The sequence below is a fragment of the Gossypium hirsutum genome, chromosome A03, assembly GCF_007990345.1.
Source record: "Gossypium hirsutum isolate 1008001.06 chromosome A03, Gossypium_hirsutum_v2.1, whole genome shotgun sequence".
Classification (NCBI taxonomy): Eukaryota; Viridiplantae; Streptophyta; class Magnoliopsida; order Malvales; family Malvaceae; genus Gossypium; species Gossypium hirsutum.
In genome coordinates, this window is record NC_053426.1 from 99,163,728 (window position 1) to 99,169,819 (window position 6,092).

The 6,092-nt window shown below is 36.0% G+C and overlaps 1 long non-coding RNA gene across 3 annotated transcripts; it reads right to left on the reverse strand.

Moving 5' to 3' along the window:
- Window positions 1-430: 430 nt before the first annotated feature.
- On the reverse strand, window positions 431-2,129 carry LOC107886582 (uncharacterized). Of its 3 annotated transcripts, XR_001680800.2 has the most exons (5): window positions 1,880-2,112; window positions 1,432-1,607; window positions 1,255-1,317; window positions 779-1,172; window positions 431-639 (listed from the first exon to the last, which is right to left on the reverse strand). It is a non-coding gene; the product is annotated as an uncharacterized lncRNA (long non-coding RNA). The 3 variants fall into 3 exon arrangements; XR_005917473.1 differs by having other exon boundaries at window positions 1,255-1,607; window positions 1,880-2,129; XR_005917470.1 differs by lacking the exon at window positions 431-639 and having other exon boundaries at window positions 746-1,172; window positions 1,255-1,607; window positions 1,880-2,129.
- Between the last annotated feature and the right edge of the window lie 3,963 nt (window positions 2,130-6,092).

Consider the following 6,092-nt stretch of genomic DNA (forward strand, 5'->3'; position numbering starts at 1 on the left):
ACTGTATTCTTTAGTAAAAACACATTAGAGGAATATAGAAGGTTGGTTATCAACATACTAGAGGTACATAGTTCAAGTGATCTAGAACACTACTTAGGTTTGCCGAATATGGTTGATAGAAGAAAAAATGAATCTTCTAAAAATTTGAAGGACCGACTCAAAAAGTGCATTGATAACTGGAGTATTAGGTACCTATCTTAGGGCAAGAAAGAAGTATTTATAAAGGCCATTCTTCAATCCGTACCAACTTACATGATGGCTTGCTTATTATTACCTAAATCACTATGTGATGACCTTGATAGTATTATTGCAAAGTTTTGGTGGCAAAAAGGACATGGAAAAAAAGGAATTCATTGGTGTGCTTGGAGGAACCTTTGTATCATAAAAGAAAATGGTGGTTTAGGGTTTCAAAAATTTAGTCAATTCAATATTGCGTTATTAGCCAAACAAGGCTGACGTCTTATTAATTATCCAAATTCTTTATTGGCCAGGGTATTAAAAGTAAAGTATTATCCGCATTTGAATTTTCTAAATACAGAGTTAGGAAATCTATCTTCATTTACCTAGAAGAGTGTTTGGGCAGCAAAAGGTCTTCTTCAAAATGGGCTATGCTGGAGAGTTGGAAAGGGAATGAAATCTCTATTTGGGATGATCGATGGATCCCAGGGATCGATACAAATGAATGCCACAATAGAACAGACAATGAAGATCTAAAGTTAGTGTCAGATCCCATTGATTTCACAAATAAGAAATGGAAGACAAATTTGATTAACAATACCTTTCAAGTGGAAATTGCTCAGAAAATCTTGCAGATCCCTCTTGCGGGATCCCTCTTGCGGAAACAGATTATGAAGACATTCAAGTTTGGAAAGGAGAACTGTCCGGTGAATACTCAGTACGAAGCGCCTATTATTACAAGATGCTAACCCTGATCCTAATAGTTGTTTAATACAGGCCGAAATCAAAGAATTCTACAGGAAACTATGGTATCTACAACTACCGTAAAAAATTACAATCACAATTTGGCAAATTTCCTGGAACTATATTCCTAATCTAGTAAACATTAGACATAGAAGAGTTATTACAAATGCCAAGAAGAGTTATTACAAACACCAAATATCCCCGTTGCTACTCCTGGGAAGAAGATTGTCACCATGTCTTTTGGCAATGCCCTATGACCATAAAAGTATGGCAGAATTTAAGTCTCTATTGGGTCACAAACAACATGAATCAAAATTTTTGGGAGTGGCTAACCTGGGTTTTCAAGAGAGGTACCGATAAACAGTGTCGATATTTTTGCTATGCCTTATGGTCAATCTAGAATTCAAGGAACCAATTTGTACATGAGAGGAAAAATACAAAAAGAAGAGACCTAACTCAGAGAATACAAAAGTATTTGGCAGAACAAGGAGTGACAGCAAAGAAGATCACCTTAAATATGGATAAAAACCAAAAACATAGAGAGGACACACCGAGGATAATGATTCAGTTTAATGCAATGTTTGAGAAAAGAAATTCCAAATCGGCATTGGGTTTGGTGGTTTGGAGTCTGATGGGTGAATTTCTAGCACCAAAGACGACCTTTCACAACAACGTCTCATCTCCGTCTGCAGTAGAAGCATATGCAGGTTTACAAGCGATTAAGTTAGAAATCTCAATGGGTATACACTTAGTAATAATAATGGGGGATTCGCGAACAATATTCAAGAAATGCCAAACATCATCAAGAGACAAACCAGTTATTGGGGCGATTATTAGGGACATTCAGAGTAAGAAATCTTGCTTCGAAGAAATTGATTTCCAGTATATTCACATATCAGAAAACATTCGAGCCCATAAAATTGCAAAAGAAGCTTTAGTAAGAGGAGAGAACTCATACCTGGTGAGAGAAGCGCCGAATCACAATGTAACTGCTCCGGAAGGGCAATGGTCAAGGAGCCCAGATTAAGGTGTCTTTGAGAGGAAATAAAGCAACAACAGATAGCAAGTAAAGAAAGTTCTTTGGAAAATGCTATCATCAGAATAGACGGGACATTTGAAATGAAAAGTCGATAAAGTTTATGGAGTCTAGCCTGTTTGAATTTGACTAAGGTAGACAATAGGTTTCCTTTTTTCGAGATTCATTTATTGCTTTACTTTGTTATTAAGTTTTGTTTTTTTTTATTAAGTTTACTTTAGAGGTATTCACTAAAAAAAATATAGTGAATGCCAGTTTTGATAGTTTGTTTGTTTTAGTAGGCTTGAGCCCATTGTTTTTGGGCTTCAGTTATTCTTCTTTTTTATTAATAAATACCCAGTCAATTTTAATAAAAAATATTATAATCTTATTGTTGCATTGATTTTGAAGTTTTTGCACTTATCATTAAATAATAGGATGAACCTTAGAATTTTTGAACTGTAAATACTTTTTATTACTAGATCAACTTATATTTTTTATAACAACGTTAGAAATAAGTGTTTTTTTTTTTCATTTTAGTAACATTTTATTAATCATTTTCTTCTAGCAGTAGATGGTACAAATCATAAACTAATCATATATATAATATAATATGACATTAAAATTGTGTCACGTGGCGTAATTATATATATTAATTTAATTTAAATAAAATTACTCATTTAATTTAACTTAAATAAAAAATATTTAATTATATATTATATATAATTAAATTTTAAATTAATTTTAAGTTAAAAATAAATACAATAAATAATTTCTTTATTTTTTTCCCTCGGATCTTATTTGAATTATTTATTTTTTTATTAGCCAAATTCAATTTCTTTAATGAGTTAAACAAATAGATATATAGTATATAGTACGTAAAAAGAAGCAAATAGATATGAGAATTACTTGAAAACATTGACAATTTTATGTTTAAATTATATAGATACTTGATTTATCATTTTTTTTATAAAAAACTTACAGTACATGATGGGTACCGGGTTTTGATGTTGCAGTTTCATTTTCCCAAGTACGATCCGGGTGAGCGGGTCATACCATACTTACAGTTGGTGGGATTTAGGGACGTTGCATTAATTCGGAGGTTTGACATGATGGCGAACCTAATATCCGCCTTGGTTGAGCGGTGGTGGCCAGAGACCCACACCATTATTATGTCGTGTGGTGAGTGCATGATCACATTGGGGGATGTCGCTATGCAACTTGGGTTATGAGTTGAAGGTGAATTGGTTATGGGCCGAAGCAAAGTGTTGGAACCTTCAGTGGTATGCCACAAATTGCTTGGATAGTCCCTTGGTGACGGGAATGGAACTTCATGTGCTTGAAATTGGCATGGTTAAAAGTAAATTTCAAGAAGTTATTGAGCACCGCCACTGAGCAGAAGGTGATTTACGCCACTCGAGCCTATATTATACAGCTGATCAATGGGGTACTTATGCCGGACAACACGTCTAATAGGGTCCACTTAAAGTACTTGCCTTTATTGGAGGATTTTCATCGTGCAAGTACTTACAGTTAGGGATCAGCAATGTTGGCCATATTGTACCGTGAGCTTTGTCGAGTAAAAAAATAGGGGGTAAGTAACGTGGCTGGTTGTATGGGGCTACTACAGTCCTGAGCTCTGTACAGGATGTCGTTTTTAGCAGATGTTAGGCACCAACCAAATACTTGGCCACTTGTAAATAGGTAAAGACAAAATTATACTTAACATTTAATGACTCAAAAGTGTGGATAATATTTTCCCATGTTTAAATGCTAACATGTTTATTTCGGTTTCAGATGGGCCACATCTTCAGGAATTGACGTGAGCAATACATTAATTATTTTCCTCCAAATGATAGAAGCATCCGCCGGAGAGATTAATATACATTGATTTAACTTATCCACTTGCAGTATGTGACTTGACCCATTATGTTATTTTGTGCAGTTCTTGTGGATGTCATATTTCGTGCCGAACGTAGCAACCCTTATTGTATAGTGGGTTCATGACAAAGCCCATGTGTGGTGCATTACCATGTTGGCGCTCAACTTTTGAACTATTGAGTGGTACAACACCGATTGGGTTATGCGATAGTTTGGGTGAAGATAATTTATGTTGGTCGATCCAAAATAATTTGCTAATGTCTATGGTAAGACCATGAGGGGAAAAGACGGAGCAGATTGGAGAGTGGAACATCAGCGTTATATAGCACTATGGAATGCCCGATATGAAAAACGGCCTGAGATGCACTCTTATATGTTTGACTTTAGTCCCTCGATTGAATACATACAGTGGTACATTGCCCGATGGTGCATTTATTTATATTGTGAGCAACTATGATAGTACTGGATCACGACTACAAATGTGAAAGTCAATATATAGTGGAGCCTAACCCAGTTGGCCAACATATGGCAGAGCCCAACCCGGAGAACCAACCTTGTAACACACATATTTCACCAGACCAATGGGTTGACACCTTTTGTGAGGGGTCCTAGAGTAATGCGTGTCATCCGGTGATGGGCGGTTCCAGTTTGACTTGCATGCAACTGTAACCACCGATAATATTTGATATGTTTGGTGATACCATGTTCTCCACCCCGCCTCAAGCCATGTTTGACCCAACGCCCAATCCTTCTGATATGTACAGTACACTACAACGTTCACCCCATCAATAGAAGCTCGTAAATCGCTATACCTTGAATGTCAATACCATTCCTGGTTCATTCCAATTTTGATACATATAAATTTCAAGTGTTATGTCATATTTGTTGTATTGGTTTATAATTCCAAAACTTATGTATTATTATTTTTATATAACTTATAATATCTTTTAAAAGTATTAAAAGTTGTATAAGTTAATTTTAAATAAAAACTTAACACTGAACAATACAAACTTTATTTCCATATCACCATAAAATGCAAACATCGGGTACAACATTTAATTTCCTCTAGATTGTGAAGATTGGCCAGTATAGATGTTTCCATGGGGACACTTACTCCGATTATGGCCGACTGATTTACATATGATGCAACGCTTTGGAACGAGCTCTTCTCTGATATCCATGTCATTCTGAGTCATCATCATTTTCAGTCAGCCTTTGACTTTCCTACATAGTGACCTATTTGGAAACATCTCGAATGCAGGCAGATGTATTTTCCATATTGATACATCCCTAAATACGGGGAACTCATTACCCCAAATATGCAATGTATGTTTAAATGTGTACACATCATTGATATATTGTTCAATATTCAAGTTGAAGGTTGTACACGCTGCAACCACATGTGCATACGGGTATTGTAGTGGTTGGAACCTCCCGCACTTTCACCGTCTATTTCAAATATCAACTCCGTAGGACCGTGGTGAGATCCCTGATAGATGACTAATGTACTTTGTAACTCAGAAAGTTTCCAAGTTCTGGGAATATAGTTCTGCATTCATTGCCCTCGCCCTCTGAGCACTATCTTTCATGGCATTCCTTACACCTTCGACGTGTACGTGTCCTACCTCCAATTGTTTTGCTTGTCTCAACCCTATTTTTGACATCAAGGTTGTTAGCTTGTAAAACGTGGCTGAGAAAATCGATGAAATCGGTAAGTGATGCGTATGCCTTAAGATGGAACTAACGGCCTCAACGAAAATGGTCGTCATATGACCATATTGGTACCATTTATCAAAATATTGAGCCCATTGGCACAGCTCCATGCTACCCAACCACTATTTGATAGAAGGATCAGACCCCACCATATCAGTCTCTAACCTCGTCAACTTATGTCTGAATCGATGTGGTTACAGCTCATACTTTACGTATGTATTTTGATAAAACATGTTACAATCCCTTTTAGTAAATGGACTCGAAATATCTATAGCTACAAATTTAAATATGATATTTTTACCCATGTTCAAGATTTGTTTGCTTTATTATTTGTTCTTGTACTTATTGTGAAAATTGATAGTGATGTGTCGACTGTAGTAGACGGACCTCTACGAAGCATTGGATTGCAGAATCACAGCAACAAAGCCTTCGATCTCTCAGAGACAACACAAATGGTGTTTTCCTTGACAACATGCCTTCACAAGTTCCTAATGAAAAATTCCCACGATTCTGAGTTTGTCGACTCCACAATGGCGAAAGCGATCGGTAGTATATTTTGATT